Raw genomic sequence first — 22,936 nt, forward strand, 5'->3', positions numbered from 1 at the left:
TTCCAAGCTTTGTTCATGGATTTTCTCTCCTTCATTCTGAAAACCATTATTAGTCTCAAAGAATACTTCATCATTCCTTAGTTTATTATTTTCATCATCAAAATTGTAATCAACTACTCTTTCTTGTATCCTAAATTTCTCATCAGCTCTTACATTTGCACTCTCAACGATAGTATTTGTTCTCAAATTATAATATCTATAAGCTCTAATTTTCAATGAAAAACCAAGAAACATACTTTCATCACTTCTAGCATCAAATTTACCAAGATTATTATCTCTTTTGATATAACATTTGTGACCAAAAATTCTGAAATACTTAATTGTAGGTGAGTGACCAAACCATAGTTCATAAGGGGTCTTGTTTGTGTCTTTCTTGAGTTGCACTCTGTTCATAGTGTAGATTGTTGTATTCATAGATTCTCCCCAAAACATATTGAATACATCATTCTCAACTAATATAGCTCTTGCTTCTTCTATTACTAACCTATTTCTTATCTCTACAATGCCATTTTGTTCAGGGGTTCTCAAAGCTAAAAATGTCTTTTGATTCCATTATCTTCACAAAAGATGTTAAAATCATTTGAAGTAAAATCTCCTCCTCTATTTGATCTTAAATGTTTAAATCTTCATACTTAGTTCATTCTCAACTCTATTCTTGAATATCTTCAACTTATCAAATGCCTTAAAATTTTCTTTAAGAATTGCAACCTACATCATTTTAGAAAGTTCATCAACCAAAATCATATAATACCTTTCACCATATAATCCTTTAGTCTTCATAGGACCACTAAGATCTGTATGTACAACATCCAACTTTGCTATAGTAGTGAAATTCTTGCTAAGAAAATAAGTTCTAGTATGCTTTGCCAATACAAACTCCTTGCAAATTGTGTTAGTAGGCTTAACAATCTTAGAAAAATATCTAAATGCAACCGTACTATTAGTTTTCATAATTCTTTCAAAGTTTATATGTCAAAATCTATTATGCCATAATCAACTGTAATTTTAGTTGGATTTAGCTGAAATACATTACCTCTAGATCTAGTTCCTATTCTAGTTACCTCTCCATTTTGTCTTTGATCATGCATGTCTTCTCTACAAATTGTAATTGATAACCTTCATCCACAAGTTTTTCAACACTCAAAAGATTGTGTTTCAAACCATCAACAAGATATATGTTCTTAGTGTTAGTCTTACCATCAAGAGTTACAGGTCCTATTAGGATTAAACCATAGACAAAAATAACAATTACATGCAAATATAACCAATAACAAAAAATAATAGATCACACAAAAAAGAACACAAGGCACTAATATTTAATGTGGTTCACCCAGTCCATGGGTTACATCCACTAAATAGCAAGTTTGATATTATTATGATCCAATGATTACAACTTGATTACAATCTGTAATCCCTTATAGTTCAATACCACTGCAAGAACCAATTTCACATCACAACTTAATAAAAAATACCAAACCATAAGCCCTTTTATACAAGTAATTTTATGCCACTTTAGGGTTACAATATGTTGGCCATATGTCAGCCACAACATCGGCCACACGTTGGGCACAACCCAAAATTTTTTCCCCCTTAACCCCAAAGAATTTATGAAGTATGTATAGTACTTTCTTGATTAGTCACCACAAACTAACAATATCTTACTTGGGGATTGATTAGACTCCACATTAGACAAAAATATCCCACTTGGAGATTGATCATGTAGCAATGCTGCTACCACATGGGGCTCCCACTGGATCAAACCACCTTGGACTCTATTGTTTGTTTATGCATGTTTAGTCTAGAAGACCAACTAAAGTTGAAGATGAGTTTAGCTTCTCCCTTGTTCCTATCTTTGTCAACATATCTGTAAGATTGTCATTTATTTGTATCTTCTCTAGATTTAACTGTCCATCCTCCAAAACTAACCGAATGAAATGGTACCGCAACTATATGTGTTTGGTCTTTGAATGCAGAGCTAAATTCTTTGCAAGATGAATGTAACTCTGACTGTTTATGAACAAATAGTTATCCTTCTAAGGATGTCCCAATTCTTTCAAGAAGAACTGAAGCCATATCATCTCCTTGGTTGCATCTGTAGTAGCTACATACTCTACCTCTTTAGTGGATAAAGCATTAACCTTCTATAATCTAGAAACCCAACTCATGGCTACCCCACCAATAGTAAATACATAACCTATAGTACTCCACCTGATATCAATATACCCTACCAAATTTGAGTCAACATAGCCTTGTAAATCAGTAGTAGAGCCCCCAAAGTGTAAAAAATTATTGTATGTTCCTCTCAAATATCTAAAAATCCATTTGACTGCATTCCAATGCTCAATTCCTGGATGACTCATATACTTGCTAACAACTCCCATTGCATGTGCAATAACTGGCCTAGTACATACCATAACATACATCAATCTTCCTACAACTAAAGCATAGGGTACCTTGGACATCTTATCCTCCTCTTCCTGTGTCTTGGGACACATCTCCTTAGTCAACTTCAAATGTCTAGGTAAAGGTGTGCTAATAGCTTTAACATTCTCCATAGAGAAACTTTGCAACACCTCCTCAACATAATTAGCCTGAGATAGCATTAATGTTCTATTCTTCCTATCTCTACAAATCTTCATATCCGAGATTTTTTTCGCTACCCCCAAATCCTTCATAGCAAATGGATGCGCTAATTAGCTTTTCAACCCCTTAATGTGATCCATGTTAGACCTAGCTACAAGCAGATCATCAACATATAAACATAAAATAATGTAGCTATCATCATCCAAACTCTTAAAATAAACACAATGATCTAAATGATGTCTACTATATCCATGCTCATCCATCAAACTATCAAATTTCAGATACCATTGCCAAGGTGCTTGCTTCAAGCCATATAAACTTTTCTTTAATTTGCACACTAAGTTCTCCTTACCTTTGACCTCAAAACCTTTTGGCTGAGCCATATATATTTCTTCATCCAAATCATCATGAAGAAAGGCTATTTTAACATCAAGCTACTCCAAATAAAAATTTTCAGTAGCCACAAGACTTAAAACAATACAGATAGAAGTCATTTTAACAACAGGAGAAAATATCTCATCAAAATCAATTCCCTTTTTCTGTGCAAATCCTTTCACAACTAACCTAGCTTTAAATTTTTTCTTACCTCCTTCCTATTCTTTTAACCTGTAAACCCACTTACTCTGTAAAGGTCTTTTACCTATAGCCAACTTACACAAATCCCATGTCTTATTCTTTAGCAAAGAGCCAATTTCATGTTTTACTATAGACTCCCACTAAATCTTAGTATCCACCTACATAGCTTCATCATACCTTTTAGGTTCACTAGCATCAGTAAGTAAAATAGAATACAAAGAGAGAGAGAGAGAGAGAGAGAGAGAGAATATTTTTGGAGGTCTAATGTGCCTTGTTGACCATCTAACATTCACTAGTGTGTGTGGTATTTTTTGTTGTAGTTGTTGCACATCATGAGGAATGGCTGGAACATCAACTTTTGGAGTATCATCCTACACTACATAATCATCTTCTTTCTTCTCATGTTGCTGCAATAGATCATTGTACAACACTTTCTCATTGAATATGACATCCCTACTTCTTAAAATTTAATGATTTTCAAAATCCCAAAGCCTATAACCAAATTCATTAATGCCAGATCCAACAAATACACATTTCTTTAACTTAGCTTCTAGCTTGGTTCTATTTTTAGAATCTATGTGAGAAAATGCTTCACAGTTGAAGGTTTTGAGAAAAGAATAACTCGGCTTCTTTCCAGTCCATGCTTCCTCTAGAATACAATAGCCCAATGGAGTAGAGGGACCTCTATTAATCAAATATATAGTAGTATTGACAACCTTTTCTCACATGTGTAAGGGAAACCCAACATGCAACATCATGCTCCTTACGTGCTCCATTATAGTCCTATTCATGTGTTCAGCCACTCCATTTTCCTGTGGAGTCCTTGGAACAATTTTCTATCTATGAATACCATTAGTGGAGCAATAATCTTCAAATTCACAATTGCAATACTCATGACCATTATTAGATCTAAGACATTTTAATTTCTTACCAGTCTTATTTTCAATGAAGCATTTCCAATTCTTAAAAGTTTGAAATACATCAAATTTTTGTGTAAGGAAATAAACCCATACCTTTCTAGTTGCATCATCAATAAATGTAACATAATAATGACAGCCACCAAGGGAAGATACCTAAGCTTGTCCCCATACATTGGTATGCACAAGCTCTAATTTCTCATTTTTTGTTTTCCTTCCTAGTCTTCACAAAACTCACTCTCTTTTGTTTTCCATACACACAACTTTCATAAAAATCCATATTAACACATTTTAGACCTGGTAAAACTTTCTTTGAATGAAGTACTATCATACCTTTCTCACTCATGTGCCCAAGTTTGTTGTGCCACAACACTTTATCAGAATCTACAGTAGCTATTTGTTATCCCTGCTCAACTATAGCAATTGTTCCTGAACATTCCTTTTTCTCTGAAACAACTAAAGTAGAATGAACAATATGACCTATATAAAGATATTAGGTACCTACTTTTACAACATTTTCTACTACAAGGGAACCTTTTGAAACCTTTCAATTTTTAACATTAAAAGTAACTACACAACCCTCATCACCGAGTTGCCCTACTGAAATTAAATTACTACATAGCCTTGGAACATGTCGTACCTCATGTACTAGCCAATGATTCCCATTCTGCAACTTAATTTTAATTTTTCCCTTTCCAATAATCTGATAGGGTTCATTATCCCCCAAATAAACAAACCTAAAATTCCCTTGGAAATAATTAATGAAATAGCATCTATGAGTTGTAGCATGAAATGAAGCACCAGAATCTAAAACCTAGGAATCATTAACACTTTCTAAAGATGGAAGCAAAGCATCCTCTTCAGATTTGTCACTTACCACATTTACTTCCTCGTCTCCATTTGATTTAGCTCCATTTTTATTTTGATTCCAACAATCTTTCTTTTTATGACCTAGTTTCCCATAGTACCAATAGTCATTTGGTGCTCTCGATTGAGACCTCCTCCCCTTTGACTTTCCTCTTCATTTCACACAATTTCCAAAATTACTTCCTCTCTTAGTTGTTCTACCCCTACTTTGTGCATTCAAAGCACTTCTTGATGTAGATCCACTTGAAATTTTCCTACAATTTCTCTCACTCAAAAAAACATCAATCACATCTTCACATTTTAGGGTACTAGATCCAAGAATAGAATTACTCACAACCATTACCAAGCCATTCTAGCTTTTAGGCAGAGAACACAAAATCAAGAGAGCCCTAATTTCTTCATCAAAATTGATACCCATAGAACATAACTAACTAGTAATAGTATTAAACTCATTTAAATGATTTTTAATAGATCCACCTTTTTCCATTTTCATATTAAATAAATGCTTCATGAGAAATACCTTGTTTGAAGCAGAGGGCTTTTTGTATAGTGTCACTAGGATTTTCATCAACTCTTCTATTGTCTTTGCTTTTGTAATATTTAATGCCATCGATGGTGTCCAACATAATCAAATACTTCCAAGTGCCTTTTTATCTAAAAGATCTCATTCATCATTTGACATAGATCCCTAATTCTTGGCTTTACCTTCCAACAACTTCTTTAAATCCCTCTGATAAAGATAGTATTCCATTTGCATCTTCCATAACTACAAGTTCTACCCATTAAACCTTTCAACCCTCAACTTACCCTCATCTACCATTGCTCCCACTCAATTGTGAGAATTTCCTATGGAGGATAACTAAAAAAAAACTTCACTCTAATACTGCTTGTTAGGATTAAAACACCGACAGAACTAAAAATTACATGCAAATATAGCTAAAAACAAAAAAAGAATAGATCACATAGAAAAGAACACAAGGCACCAAGATTTAACATGGTTCACCCAATCCCACAGCTATATCCACCAAATAGCAAGTCTAATATTATTACAATCCAATGATTACATCCTGATTTCAATCCATAAGCCCTTACAGCTCAATACTACTGCAAGAACCAATTTTGCGAGAACCAATTTTGCATCACAACTTAATAAACAATACCTAACCCTAAGCCCTTTTATACAAGTAATTTTATGCCACTTTAGGGTTACAATATGTCGGACATATGTTGGCCACAACATCAACCACACATTGGCCATGGCCCAAAAATATTTGAAGTATGTATAGTACTTGTGAGGCCCCGCCTCGACCCATCCTAGCCTCGATGATACTCTATATTTTTTTTATGGCTCGATATGTCAGAGCATTATTTGTGGCACTGAACATTATTTTGCTGATTATGATGTATGATGCTTTATTTCAGATATTTGATTTCTGTAGTTTAATGTTTTATAACGTATATGCTGTAAAAAAAAAAAATGAATGAATGCAAACTAACACTTTGAATCTCTAATTTTAATGAGTAGAATGAGATGAATGAATAGGTCATAGAAGAATGGATGTTTTAAATTTCATGAAAATTGTTGAAGCGTATTTTTATATATATATGTACATGTGCTTCTCGAATTACTGACGTGTGCAATGAGTGTGCAGGAAATTTAGCCAGGAAATCCAATGGGAAGACAAAAGCTGGACCCCATGTTTATTTTCTGCTATATTCTTTTTTTTACCTAGTCCATCTTTAAGGTGTATGTTTTTTTTGGTAGTTTGTTTTCCCTAGTTTTATTGTCCATATTAAATCCTTAAGTCTTAAAACTTCAAAATTAATTACCCTAAGGGTAAGGGTTTGGGTTGGGAGTGTTTTCCACTCCCCAAGTCTCCTTGGGTGACCTTTATGGTCACTCAAACACTCCATCTTTGCTTGAATTCGAAAATTGGTTGTCACTTCATAGGTTGGTGACCTTGACTCCACCAAGGGGTTTACCCTAAGCCTAGTTAAGTAGATTCTTATTTAGAGGCACTTGGGAAGTAGTGAAGGGGGTTACCCAATCTCTAGTTTTAGAGAGCAAGCTTGAAGATTGAAGGAAGGAGAAAGGAAAGAAGCTCTTCTCAAAAACTTCCATTGTTGCCATAACACTTGTGGAGGTAGGAATTTCTCTCTCATGGGCTTAGCCTTCCTTTTTGTTGATCATGTGTGAATCTTGTTTATAGTATTGTGAAGGTTCTTGTCTTTTTATGTTGTGTGTATTGGGAGGATATTGGAGGGAATTTTACCTTGTTTTGGATTTCATTTCTTGCTTTGTTGAGACCTTGTTCTTTGAGTTTTCATGGGGATTGTGATGGCATCACTCACCCTTGGATAGGGAAGAAGTGGCCATGTATGGGGGTAGGGCTTTAGTTGGACCTCATTGGTGAGAGTCTCCTTTCATGGTGAGAGGAGGGAAAAAGGGTAGGGTGTATGGGCCCCTACTTGTCATCACCTTCCTTATTGAGGTTGTGAAATCATGTGTATGAAGAGCAAATGAGTATCCTTGTGATTGGAGCCCCGAAAGGGCCTTATAATAGAATGAAAATTCTTAAAATTCAAGCCCCGAAAGGGCCATGTAATGGAATGGTGATTGACTTCTCCCATTGGGAAAATCCACCTCCCCCCTTGTTTTGATTCCATGTATAGATCTATTGTGCAAACCGGGTTTGGAGTGTATGTTTGATTTGATGTTGTTGTGATTATCCACCTTGTTTTAGTTTTGTCTTCCCCATTATCCTTTATTGTAATTTTGAAGTTATTTGGAAGATAGCACATGTTGGAAGTTTGTAGAGATTTATGTGAGTTGTAAAATGATGTAAAATGGATTGGAAACTTGGAAGTATTGGGCAATGACCCCGGGTTTTCTTACTGGTTCTTTCCCGAGTGGAGCCTTTGAACCAGGATGAATAATACAAAAAAAAAAGAGATTATGAGAATTTCCTTGCATTGCTCCCATGTTTCTTTGGAAAATTTGCGTAATGTATGTTAAATGGTCTTCTCATTGTGTGAAACTTGTTATAGCCAATTCAACCACCTTTTTGTTCATGCATATTATTGTGATGGATGTATAAAAAAAAAAAAAATGGATATGTAAGGGAGAATTGTTGGTTGTGTGAGACTATATTATTTACTCTCAAGCCTTGGGATGTATTGAAGGAAGAAAGGAAAGATGTATTGAGTCATCTTATATCTTGTATGATGGATTGAGAATGTTGAATGTTAATCTTGTATATGCAGGAATTATGTTAGGAAAGGCTGAGTTCAAATAGACATTAGAATGGTATGGAGAAAATATATGCATATGAATCTATAGAGAATTTAAACATCCTTTGTGATCTTTCTATTTTCCATTCTCATAGAGTAATTTGTTGCATTAGGTATAAACTTGAATTCATATACAGTTGTTGCATTTGTATGTAAAAAAAATAAAATTGAGAATTGTATTGATCCAACCACAAAGGAAGAGAAACTAAAGTAAGTATATAAAAATTGTTATAAGAAAATCATTTGATTAATGTATGGTTGTGCTCATGATGTAATATGCAATGTATAGATTCACCAATCTATTGACACCCATGTCTCAAGATCAATGGAGAAATTTGATAAAGACTTAAACTCCAAAAAAAAAATAGAGGCCTGTAGGTGCTCAAACTTGCTGGAAAATGTATGGGCAAAAAAAAAAAAAGAGACCCATCTATTACAGTCAATAAAATATAGAAAACCACCCTCTTGTTATGAGTATTCAAAGGGTGGGTGACCTACCTTATTAAATGCAACCCCACAGTTTAAAAAAAAAAAAAAAAAAAAAAAAAAAAAAAAAAAAAAAAAACAAAAACAAAAAAAATTCGAATTTCGGGCAGAGCCTGCGGCTCGTACCCGGCAGCCCAGTTCTCGTACGCGTGGAAGACCCCACGCATACCCATGCGTGAGGACCACGCATTTAAATGCGTGGGATCCCCATGCATGTGTATGCGTGAGGCCCACGCATGTGTATGCGTGAGGCCCACGCATATATTGCGTGGGATCCCCCACGCATATAAATGCGTGGGGCCGCACGTTTTAATTTTTTTTTAAATTTTTTTTTTTTTTGTTAGAATTAAAATCCGTTTAATATAGTTAGTTAAAAATAGTTGTTAGTAGTTTTTATTTTATTTTATTTGATTATTAGTTTAATTTATAATGTGTATTAATGAAGTTCATGAACTACTCATTATTATTTATAAATTTAATAATACTGACTTAACGAATTTAATTATTAATGAATATTATTAATTAAAGAATCTTTCTAAAATAATTTTATCTGTTTATTGTTAATTTGTAACGCTAATTATTAACTTAAGTGAATGCAAATATAGTTATTATTTAATGTAATTAAGTTTAATTATTTGATTAGCAATTCTTGATGAGAAGTTTATTTTCGGGGTTAGTAAAATGTAGCTTAAATTTATATGTCTTAAACATTAGAATTACATAGTTTAAAATTTGACCTATGTCAATTGTAGGGACATGCAATCCAGATTAGCTCATAAAATGAATGGTAATTTTAGTTTTACTCCTTGTCGAAGTTGACGACAAATTCATATGCAAAATTGAAATAAATTGTGTTTAAGGAATTTACTAATGTTCTTAGAGTGTAAATCTTTTAAAGGGATTTATTAAATCTATTAATTAATTGGGTCTTCTAATTAAATAAGAGTAGCTGTTAACTGAATCGATTGATTGTTAAGAGTTCGTGTAACCGCCTTCTTGGCATCCTTGTTCATGTGAACTTACTGTATCAACTTAGTGCACTTAAGTTTAAATAAATACATTTAAATTTTAAAAAAAAAAAAAAAAAAAAAAAAAAAAAATTGGTGTGTTTTTTTGGCCATAATTTTTGGGCATGACAGTACTTTCTTGATCAGTCACCACAAACTAACGTGTCCAATACCATTAACCTAGCATGCTACATTATTTCCAACTTTGATAATGCCTCCATTGACTTTTGAAGTCAAAAAACTTGTTCATATCACCATTCATATGATGTGAACAACCACTATCAATTATCTAATCAAATTTCTTTTCAACCTATAATACCAAAGCCATTTTCTCTGAACTTTCCTCTTTAATAGCTACAAATCCTATTTCATTATCACTAGCACTTACTACTTGTTCATTAGAATCATCTTCTTCATTTGCATATAAATATTCTCTGTCTCTTCTAGTTTTTAATTTTCTTTTATACTTTTTTCTCTCTTTTAGGACACCTAGATGCATAATGACAAAACTCATTACATGTCCAACATTTTAAATTTTTCTTACCATCATTTTCTCTTCTTACCAGAAGGGTTATTCCTTCTATTTTTTTGTTCTCATTAGATCTACTACTGCTAGCAAAGTCTCCTCTAGCACTTATGCTTCTTGATAAACTAGGTCAAATATTTAGGGCATTGAAATCTATTTCTGTTCTGGTCGATTATTTAGACTATCTAAGCTCATTCTGAACTATTTCAAGTCTCCAAAGTAATGTTTCCTTTGTAAAATGTTTGGTAAAAGAGATCAACAACTATATCATTTGAACTCCTTGCTTAAATGGTGGTATTAAGCTCTTGAATATCTTCTAGATCACCTCATCATCTTCCTTGGTTTCTCCTTGAAATTTGATACCAATAGTAATTTATAATATCCTACCTACATATGTTCTTGTAGATTCATCTTCCATCATTTTAGCATATTGAAACACATAAATCCAACTTTGTAGCCTCAATTTTTTAGAATGTTCATAACCTTCAAAAATATTTTCCAAAGCTTTCCAAATCTTATGAGAAGTATCCAGTGATTTTATCTAATTGTACTCAATTTTAGGAAGTGCAAACAATAGTGCTTCTCTAGGTCTCATGCCATACATGCAATGTTCTCTCTCATCATCCGTACAAGTATCTAGTGAACTTTTAGCAATAATTGTCTTTTCTAATTTTGTCAAGATCCAATATCCTAGACCCATACACAATAGATGTGTCTTCATCTTTTCCTTCTAGCTATCATAATTTATTCCATCAAACTTCAAACTATCCTTTCAAAATATGTTTTCCATTAAGCTCCCATGTTGTTAAACTTTATCTTCAAGTACCTAAAACTTTGATACAAATTTTAAGAAACAATAGTCTACTAATATAAATGAGAGGGCAGGGGGTGTGAATTAGTTATCTAGTTAGAACATTTATCAAACTTAAATAATCTTAACCATTCAATCAAAGTAAACAACAACCATACTAAGATGCACATACACAATTACACCAACTTTGTTAACTTGGGAAACCCTTGATCAAAGGGAAAACCTTGGTAGGAATGATGCCTATAAGATGTTGTACTATTATAAAATATTCTCGTTAGAGGATGGCCCTTGTTAGGAGTCTATTACAAGATTTAGTACATCTGAGTCCTTGTTAGGAGACTTTGTATCCCTGTTAGGAGTTGTAGAAGGCAGAAGGAGCCACTATCCAAAAAAAATTTGGGGCAAGACCACTAAACTTGTTGTCCATCTAATCTTGCAACTATTCCTTATAGAATAGTTATCTATACTCTTCTTTGACTTCTTTCCTCTATCTTGTCAATTAGACCAATCATTAGTAGACCTTGTAGACCAGGTCACAAACCTTAGATCCAAATATCAAACTTTGGATTTGAAAATAAAACCTTAATAATGAAGTTCTCTACAACTTCATTATTCTTTGCTTGTCTTCACATTTCACTTGTCATGATTCTTGTAATAATTCAAGCATCCATTTTCAATAATTCATAACAAAGAAAAATGTCCTTCCTTTATATTGAATCCATAAAACAATTCCCTGAATTAGCTATTACACCTTCACAATTAATTATTACACGACCTGAATAAGGACATGTTACACTTAGCCATAACAATAATCATGTTGGGACTCAAAATTGAAGCTTGAATTTTGAGTACCATTGATGAAATTAAGCCCTATAAATGTTTTTTGATCAGTTTGTACTCGGTTGTACTTTTGAGCCCCAAGAGGTGTTTAATGTTTCTAACACCTTTCATTTAGTGTGTCTCTGAACCCCATGATGATAAACTGCCATTCCAAGTCATTTTGTGAAGTCTCGTTTTGAGCATTTGTCAATTCTGCATTTTTGCTCATGTCAACCAGTGACAAGAGCCTATGTTTGCAACTAAATATCTCACACCCAGTAATGCTTCATGAATCACATCTTTGGGAGTGTTTATTTTCCATACCAGAGAGCCTATGTTTGAATTTTTGAATCATTTTGAATCTGTTTGACTAGGTTTTGAATCCCTCAAAGTTGGTAGTTTATTGTTTTTATGTTGATGCACATTGCACATAATTTTGGGAAGCCCTATTTGATGAGTTATAATTTTGACCCAGTTGACCAAAATGATAAAATTCCCTTTGTGTTGCATTCTAGATATCAAATAATTCTTATGTTTCAAGTTTCACCTCATGACAAATATGTTTGATTAGTTTTTGAATGTGATTCCAAACACAATTTCTAACATTTTACTGGTGTAAGTGCAGATTGATTAGTACCCTTGTTTGTGATGTTATAAATTGAAATTTATGATAGGTGAGATCTAATGGATTTTACTAGTGTTTTATACTCCAAAAATACTTCAAGTGTGCCAATTTTCAAATCATGACGAATCCATCTGTACACTTGCTGAAGTCATTTGCATTTGCAAAAATTGCTTTTCTGTCATTGTTTCCAGTCAACAAATTTGAGTAGCCCACTTTCATTGCTTTCCATTTGTGCCTAGTTATTCATCATGAGCCCAAATCAAAAATCCATAATTTCCTCATGAGATTAAACCAATGCCCAATTTTCATTTCCCAAGTGTCAGTTTGCCTAGTTTTTAGAGCCAAATCCGAATGTGATTTATGGTTTCTAACATGTTTTCTTTTAGGCAATTCTGAAAAGGTCAACTTTGATGGTCAATATCTTTTGGCCCTAAATTATTCGTGAGACGAGATTTGATGGGGTAGGAGTATGTAGAATAGAGAATTAGTGTACCTATTTTTAAAGCCCGATCAACTGTACTACTCAATTTTTGTAGCTAGTCAAAGGACCTTTTGGCACAAAGTTGACAAGTTGCAGATTAATGATAAAATTTGTTTTTAAGAGCAGAGCATTGATCAATTTTGAATCAAATCAATGTTGGATGTTCAGTAAGGTAGTTTGAGAATTCAATTGTTTGAAAATGAATTTTTTTTTTACTCAGACCCACTTCGGGGCCAACTAAATTCATTAGATCTATGACAACAAATAAAGTTTTAAAATATATTGAAAGAATGATCATAATGTTTTTGATTATTATAAAGTCTCAATGTGAGAGTGAGTGGATCCATATAAGTGCAAACTTTAGGAGTGCCTAGTACATCTTGTATACTGGGGAGAGGCTCAAAGCTATATTTCTTTAGCCCTACTAATAGAAGTTACACAAAGCTATTAAAAAAAAAGCATTAATCAAGCTTGTTGAGGACTATGTAGCGATGCACCCTATAATTGGACCATGACACAAATCAATTGTGAAAGATGACTATGATCTATGCCATTTTGGCTTCTGTGAAAGTGACATATTTTGTCTAATTTTCTCAGCATAGTCACACAAGGTGTTACGTTGCTTAAGATCTTTTATTGCATGGGTAGAATTGTGAAAGGATGTAGAGAAAGGGTTTAAAATGGCTTTGTAGGATAGAGTTATAAAAGAACTAGCAAAGACCACAACACTAAAAAGTGGAATCCCATGACAGGGGAGGCAGTCAATGTGAAGGAAAATGCCATGCATCCAATCCGGCCACATTTTATTGTGGCATATGAAATTATTATCTTTTGATGTATATGATATGATGAAATGTTTTGAATTAAAAATCACTTCTCAAATAAAATTTTACATTTTTTTTAATAGGAACCACTAATTTGGTAGTAGTACAAAAGGAAATTAGTCCAGCAACTGAAGCAATGTATGAAGAAAAAATGGATTGCATTTCCTTGAAGGGAAAGAATTCTCTTATTCCATTGTTATTGTTGGAGAAACTCCATATGCTGAGAACAGGGGTGATAGTTTTGACCTCACAATCCCTCTTAATGGAATAGAGGTGATAAGAACTATATGCAATAAGAATATCAAATGCCTTGTAATAATGATATCAAGAAGGCCTTTGGTGGTGGAATCTTACTTGAATAAAATGGATGCCTTTGTGGCTACATGGCTACCTAGAAGTGAAGGGCAAGGTATGACAGATGTCATAGTTGGGGAATATGATTTCATGGAAGATTGTTGAGGACCTAGTTTAATAATGTGGATCAATTGCCTATGAACTTTGGAGATGAGCATTATGAGCCACTCTTTCCTTTTAGATTTGCGATGAACATGAATTCATAGAGAAACTGAATTCATTAAATCCAATGTTTATTTTTAAATTTTCAAATACAAATTGTTGAAGGCATTTGGTGAGGAAACCTTATTTGAATAAAATTAGAGCCATTGTTGCTACATGACTTCTTGGTAGCCACAGGGGTAGTCCAAGGCAAGAAAACAACCATGAAAAAGAAATAGGTGCCAATAAATGAAAGAAAATTCCATGCATGGCAACAAAGCATGAAAACTGACCATGGCTTGGAAAAGTTGTAGCATGAAAGACCCACACATGGGAAAGAGTACCCATGCATTAAAATGAAAAGAAAAGTTTAATACGAAGATCCATGCTCAAAGGAGATAAACATCATAAAAGCCATGAAATTAAAGCAGACCATGCCATACCAAAAGAGCTCACACTAAGGGAGCTACAAGAGAAAACAAGGATGCCCTGGAGTAGAATAAGATGTGAAAGGAAGCAAGGCAAAGGATTAAAAGCCATAGTCAAGGATTAAAAGTTGCAGTCAAGAATGGAAGCCATCCAACATCAAAGGTCATGCAAGAAATAAAAAAGATCGTCAAATAAAGAATCCATGCCTTTATAAAAGGAGAGCCTACATGTAGTATACAAAGGAGTAGCTGCCAATGATAAAGGAAGACCTACGCCAGCAAGAAAAAACTACCCAATGTAAAATATTAGCCCCTCATTGTAGGAGACATTCATAGGTAGAAGGGCATTTGAATTTTTTTATCCCATGTGCCTTGTACTGGAGGAACTTTTAGTTTTTAAATACTTGTGCACAAAAAATGTTTGTTGTCTTAAGACAAGTGCCATTCTAAAGGTGGGCTCATGTGTGAGGGTCCCAGTTTTCCAGGTAGAGGTGACTTCATCAAATTTTGATAGAATGCACAAAACAAGAGGATGACATTAGCATTTTTGGTGTGCCAGAAAAGCTCACCAGAAAGTAGAGGATGATGTCAAGATTGTTGATGTGCCGAAAAAGCTCACTAAAAAGTTTGAAACGATGCCAACAAAGTTCAAGATTTTGGTGGTCACCATGTTGCCACTAAAAAATGAGAGGGTCTCACTTAGAGCAACATGGTGACCTCCCAGGAAAATGGAGATTTTTGCTAGCGACCTACTGGGAAACTAAAAAATCTGGCAGAGATGAAAGGAGAATGTGGGTCCTATCTGTGTGATGTGGCAGTTTAACAACGGACCAATGAGTGACATGTGGCAAGTAGGTAGTGAGACAGGGGTGATGGGGTAGACTGATGATGAATTATAGAAGGACAAGTGGCACCATGGCAAGCAGATTACATAGATGAACCAGATGGTGACACATGGCACACCTGATGGTTGTCATGATGTCGCCAAAGAAAAGTTACTTGACAGATAACATAGTGACAGTGACCATGACATGGCATGATGAGGTGGAGTACTAATGTGGTAGAATGTAAGGACGAATTAGATGCTAACATGTGATATCCAGTTGGAGGGGTCTGATAGTTGTGCATGAAAGGAGCAAATCACATGTTGACATGTGTCACGAGGTGGTCAAACCAAGTTTGATCCAAGTGAAAAGGTCAAGTAAAAGTCAAAAAATTAATATTTTATGTTTTTCTAGTGCAAAGCTCTAGACCTTCATAAATTTGGAAATTTGATTTAAAATTATAACTTTCTATAGTTCTGACTATAGGTTTTTTTAAAAAAAAATTTAAATTAATCTTTTAATTGCAAAGCCATGAGTGGGAGCCCAATTTTCAAATGGGCATAATAGAGGTAATTTTTATCTAAAATGGGCACTCCAATATACTATTGGAGCTGGAACAATCTAAAATTTCTAAATCTCGGGTCAGTTTTTGCACAGGTGCTCACCAGTTCGCACTATAAGCCAATTTGTGATTTTTAGGGCATTCTCAATAGTATGGGAAAAATTCATCAAGGAGCATCAAATTTGGTCATGAGGTAGATGTAAAGGCTTGTTGAAATCTGAATGTGGAGAAAATTGACTTTGATCAGTTTTCTTGCATTCTAGAGCCCATTTTAACTGATTTTCACTTTTTACCTTGAGTTCATTTTAACATCAAAAATTAGTTATGTTCTTTCATCATCAAGTTTATGAGATAATTTATGCTTTTGAAAGAAAAAATGGTTAAGGATTTGATTCACCCATTATAGAGAGAGATTAGAGAGAGTCTTTTCATTGTTAGGAGAGGGGATTTCAAGTGGACACATGTCAAATGCAGAGCAAATCCGTGAATTCCTTCCTCTATATCATTCTCCTTCTTTCTCATTGCATGGGTTCTAGTTTTTGGAAAGAAAAAATTTCATTGTTGTGATACGATTAGGGGTTCCAGTTTTTCACTATGAGACCATTGGTTCCAATTTTTGACATGTTTCCTTGACTATGACACCATTCTTTTAGTACAATTCTCTTGTATGAACAATAGTAGTGCAGATTATAGATAGTTTAGATCTATTAGGTTTTTCTATGTTTTCATTTCATGCATATGAATGTATTATTTCAAGGAAATTAATATGAAGAACAACATATGATTGAGTTTCATTTTAAATCTTGTCTCCTTTCTTAGTGAGCTTCGATGTTTTATGATCTTTGAACAAAGAGCCTAGGTTGTAGTTGTAGTCCCTCAAGGCTATATGTTGTTTCATTGTTGCTTATAACTCAAGGGGTTATGTAAATGCTTCAAGGAAATCAACAGGGTTGCAAGTTTATTGATTAGGATATTAGGTATGAATGAGATATAGATTGAACATAGATGTCTATTTACAAGGTGAATGGATGGATCAAGTATCTAAAGATATGAATATGTCTTAAGTACCCGTATGTATGTATTTGATTCATGGAATTGCCCGATGGTTAAGGCACTAATTAGTTATAGGATCACTTGTTCATACTACTGCATATTAGGGGTTTTATTGAATTCAACATTATTAATCAAATGCTTGTCCTGTTTCATGTTGAAGAGCTACAATCGAATGCCCTCACTCAGCTTATGAATTTCCTAGATTTGCAATTTGGTACTATAAATCTATATTATTACATGATTTATTAGGACATATAAGGGTTAGATCTACTTTGAATAGATTTAGTAGTATGTTTTTGCACTAGTACCATATTGATTGAATTTGGGGTCCACCCACCTAGGTTTTGCAGAGCCTAAATTGAAGAAGGGTCTAAAATAGTATGCTGAAGATGGGAGTTAGCTATCCTTAGATGTACCATATTCTCATTGAGGTAATTTAAAACATATAATGTTTTAAAACACCAACAAAATGGCGACTCTATTGGGGAGATAAGATGGCAATACATCTTGTTAAAAGGAAAAGAACCTCTAGTGTGAATTGAAAACTTTAGTCCTATTTTTTAGTATGGTTTTGCCCATCTAAGTCACCAACAAAATGGTGACTCTGCTAGGGAGTGTATGAAGGAATTCGTTGATAAGGAGCTAGAAATCTTTGATATATTATGCATATTCAATTTTGTATGCAAGGATTTGTTCCCCAATGAGATTTATTCATTTGTAGTAGTAGTTCTTAAATTGGATGTAAATTGTGTTGAGGAATGAGTAAATTCTCAATTAGTTTAGTTCGGTGTGAATTGTTGTTATTAAGTTTCAGAGTCAAAGGATTGATTAGTATCTTGTTCTCTTTTAAAAATGGTTGAGGTTGTAGAAGTTTATTTCATGCTGAAAGTCTGGTTCAAAATTAGATCAGTAATAATTTGTGTCTCAAAATCTTTTCTCACAATTGTGAGTGGCGACTCTATCTCTACAACTAGTGGCATTTAATTATATGTGTATTTTGTTGAGGGCTTTCAACACATTGTTGGGTAGATCTGAATTTTTTGTTGAAATTGTTGTTTGAAAAGAGAAGTGTAGTTTGGATCTAATGGTGTTGAAGAGTTATGTTTAAGCTTTATAGAGGTTTCAAATTCAAGATAACTTTGAAGAGGGTTACTTCTATCTGTGGTTGTTTCAAATCAGTTTATAGTTCTGTTCAAATCTAATTCAATTCATGTCTCACTTAATGTGAGTGGTGACTCAAAGTTAATCTCTATACCTGTGCAGTATTATACATGAATTTTGATTAGTTCCTACAGGAGAAGAACAAATCTAAATAGGTTGAAACATTTAAATGGTTGCAAGATTTGTGGTGTGTTGATTCAAAAGGTTTGGTAAGGATTTGATAAGATTTTGGTTCTGCTATTGTAAATGGTAGGCAAAGAACTTTTAGCCATCCGAATCTTGAAGTATTCTCATTTTCATGTATTTTCTTTTCATGAAAATTGATTATGACAAGTGTATTCTCGATCAAGTGAGTTTCAGCACTAAGAGGGGGAGAATAGTTTGATAAGTTTCATACACTTCATTAGATTAAGTTTCAGCTTGTCAAATAAAGTTGTGAAGTGTATTTGAAATGTTCATTTGGTAGAGAGTTGTGTAGATTTACTGTAAGTTGCAAATCTGAGAATTATTGTTGATGAATGAGTTTCAAATATTTGAAGAATGTCAAGTTTCCTTTAATCTAGTATGCAACCTATCAATGAAATTTATAGATCTATTTCTACCCAGTGGTATATGCCATTAACTTTCATTGGCATTCATGGTTTCCCAAATGTCATTCCTAATGATGTTAGAAATAAATTGGCTAAGTTTAGTGGGAACCATCTTGTTTCAACTAGTCATCATGTTGAGTTATTTAGTGATTTGATGGGTGACTATGAGATTTCTCATTAGGACATGCATATGAAGTTATTTCTTCAGACTTTGGAATGTGATGCTGGAGATTGGTTTTCTTTTCTACCAACATGTTCTATTTCATCTGAGTTGCATTCTGCCTTCATGGAGCAATTTGGAGAAAGGGTAAGCATATTTGATTCTTATAATAATTTTTTAAGGATTCACATTGAGGATGGTGAACTTGTTCCTCAATTCAATATCAGATTTGCAAAAGTTTTGATTGAGATCCATGAGAGTTATAGACTTGATGATCAAATGTGTTTATCTATTTACTTTGATGCATTTGACAAGAAAATGAACTATCTACTAAGGGATAAAGAACCATAGACATTATATCATGCTTTTATGAACACTAGTGATATTGAAAATAATTTGAAATATGGCTTGACTAGAAGTCATTTTTCTAAACATGTGTCTTGGTATAATGTATTTGAAAGAAAGGATGAATGTGGTATTGATGCTTCAATTTCAAATCAGCTTATGAATACCCCTGTTGTAAGTTTTAATCAAGTGGAATTTTTTGATTAGACTATGTGTATAAGGAAGGTTACTTTAGTTACAAATGAAGTTACACATATTTCAAATGTTACAACAGTAAGATGTATATCAAATGTTGGTAGAAATGAGCAATGTAATGATATTTTAGATCAAGAATTAGCTATAGAAATGAGTTCTTGTAATGTTGATTATGTACATGATGTTGTTGCTAATGAAGTTGTTGCACCTAGATCTTGGTTTTGTGCAAATGACTAGGTAGAAAGTTATGTCTCTAGTCATGAATTTGATATTGCTAATCTGATATGCCATGGAGAGACAACACAAGATAAAGAGTGTAAGTCACATTTATCTTAGTCATAGTAGGAAGAACAGAGCACACATGTTTGTAATGTTTTAGTAGTGGATAATAAGATGGATTCACTTAACCAGTTAGATATGCAAGAAGTGAATTCTCTTATTGAGAGATTGCATTATGTTTAGAATGTTATAAAGGTTGAAGTTGAAAAATATGCATCTCAATATGAGTATGAAGAAGCTAAAAGTCATCTTTCAAATGATGAAGGTGAAGTTGTTGATCTGATGTATTATGAAGAAGCATCATATGAAGTAGATGATGAGAGTGGTTACTCGAATCAAAGTGAGAAAAATGATACTACATGTTCATCTTCATATGAGTCTAATGCAAATTGGGAAGAAGAAAGCAATGATGGTAGTGAACATTCATTTGAAGGTGAAAGTATGAATGCTTTTTTTGAATTTGAAAAGGAAAGTGCATCTCATTTTTTGCATTATACAAATCAGTTATCCAATGAAGAATTTGAGAGTGATTTTCCCACAAGGTATGAAGATAAAGAAATGGTGAATCTTGTGAATATTAATGAATTTGAATATGAAGATTTCAATGAAGGTTTGTCAAGTGTTCCTACATTGGATAGTGAATTTCCAACATGTGGTAAGGGGTTTAGGAATGAATCACGCTCTATCCATAATGGTTATCCTAAACAAGATAATAAAGAAAATGTAATTGTGGACACTATATGTTTGGTAGAAGAAATAGAAAGTGATTCATCATATAGTTCTGAACTTTCTTCATGTGCTGAAAATCTCCATGAGGATGAAATGGGTAGCAAATTCAAAGTGTATACTAATGCTTTATATGATGAAGGTTGTGATGATGAACAACCCATATTTTGTCCAAATGTTCAAAGAGGATCCCTGGATGGAGTTATCAATCCATTGTTTTAAGATAACATGGAAGTTTTAGGTTTAGTGGGGCTAAATGCAAATGGTGATACACTGTCATACTACTATAATGAATTAGAATATTGTTCTTCCATTTGTGATATTGAATTTTCAAATGATGTTGCATTTTATGAGCTTGAAGATGAGGTGTTTGATGGAGTTATCTTTGAAGAGGATCTAATACTACATAGTAATTTTTATGATGATTCATACAAGGTAAAAACTAATCAGCATTTTGATTGTGAAGATACATCAGGTGATTGTGAATTATTTCAGATTTTGATAATAATGTTATGTATGAACTGACAACATGTGAGGAGATGCAAAGTCAAGTTATGAGCGACACATATGACTAATTTGATGAAGTTGAGTATAAGGCCTTTGTATTTCCATTTGATGATGTTCATGAATCAGATTATAAGGATTAGTTTTAGTTTAATTTTTATGTTCATGAGCATGCAGATGTTCTCTTTCATAGTGAGCAAAAGGTTGAAGTTATGTCAAGTTGTTACATGCACTATGAAAGTAATGGTGATGATTTTGTTTTGCCAATTGAATAAATTCATGATGCTATTCTGATTGGTGAAACTTATATGAATGTTATTTCTAGCTTACTTCATGCATGTTCAGAAAAACTAGATTTTTGATAGAGGTAAAAGCTTTTGTTGAAGTTTGGTGGCCCAGGGTCATCATTTGTACATAGTAGTGGTAGTTATTTTCCAGTTTTCAATAAAGTTGTGTAAGAGGAAGCTTTTTGCTATTAGGTGTGTGGTCTACTTCTCCCAGAGATTTGAATCCTTGCCATGCCCACAAGGGACATGCATCCCCAGAAAAAGCCACTATTGGGACTTAAAATTGACGCCCAAATTTTGAGTACCATTAATGAAATTGAGCCCTATAAATGCTTTTTGATGAGTTTGTACCCGATTTTACTTTTGAGACCCAAGAGGTGTTTAATGTTTCTAACACCTTTCATTTAGTGTGTCTATGCATCCCACGATGATAAACTACCATTCTGAGTCAGTTTGTGAAGTTTCATTTTGAGCATTTGTCAATTCTGTATTTTTGCATGTGTCAAATAGCAACAAGAGCCTATGTTTGCAACTAAATATCTCGAACCTAGTAATGTTTCATGACTGACTACTGTATGAGTGTTTAGTTTCCATACTAGAGAGCCTATGTTTCAAATTTTGAATTATTTCAAATCTGTTTGACTAGGTTTTGAATCCCTCAAAGTTGGTAGTTTACTATTTTCATGCTGATGCACATTGCACATAATTCTGGGAAGCCCTGTTTGATGAGTTATAATTTTGACCCAATTGACCAAAATGCTAAAATTCCTTTTACATTGCATTGTAGAGGTCATAGACTTGTTACGTTTCAAGTTTTAGTTCATGAAAATTCTGTTTGTTCAGTTTTTGAAAATTCCGTTTGTTCTGTTTGTTCAGTTACTGGTGTAAGTGGAGACTGATCAGTACCCATGTTTGTGATGTTATAACTTGAAGTATATGATAGGTGAGATTAAATGGATTGTATCATTATGTTGTACTTTGAAAATAATTCAAGTGTGCCAATTTTCAAATCATGACGAATCCATCAGCACACTTTCCCAGGTCATTTCCATTTGCAAAAATTCTTTTGTTGTTATTGTTTCCAGTCAGTAAATTTGAGTAACCCACTTTGACTACTCTCCATTTGTGCCTAGTAATGAGTCATGACCCCAAATCATAGATCCATACTTTCCTCATGACAGTGAAACAATGCCCCAGTTTTTGTTTCCCTAAGTGTCAGTTTGCCCAATTTCTAGAGCCAAATCTGAACACGATTTATGTTTTCTGACATGTTTTCTTGTAGGTAATTCTGAAAAGGTCAACTTTGATGGTCAATATCTTTTGACCCTGAATTTTTCATGAGACAAGATTTTACAAGGTAGGAGTATGCAAAACAGAGAATTAGTGTGCCAATTTTTAGAGCTCGATTAGTCATTTTGGTTAGTTTTTAAGGCTAGTCAAAGGACCTTTTGGCACAAAGTCGAAAAGTTGCGGATTAATGATAAAACAAGTTTTTAATAGCAAAGCATTGATCA

This window comes from Cupressus sempervirens, chromosome 4 (genome assembly GCF_028749045.1).
Source record: "Cupressus sempervirens isolate cs-2001-9-10 chromosome 4, ASM2874904v1, whole genome shotgun sequence".
In the NCBI taxonomy this organism is placed as follows: Eukaryota; Viridiplantae; Streptophyta; class Pinopsida; order Cupressales; family Cupressaceae; genus Cupressus; species Cupressus sempervirens.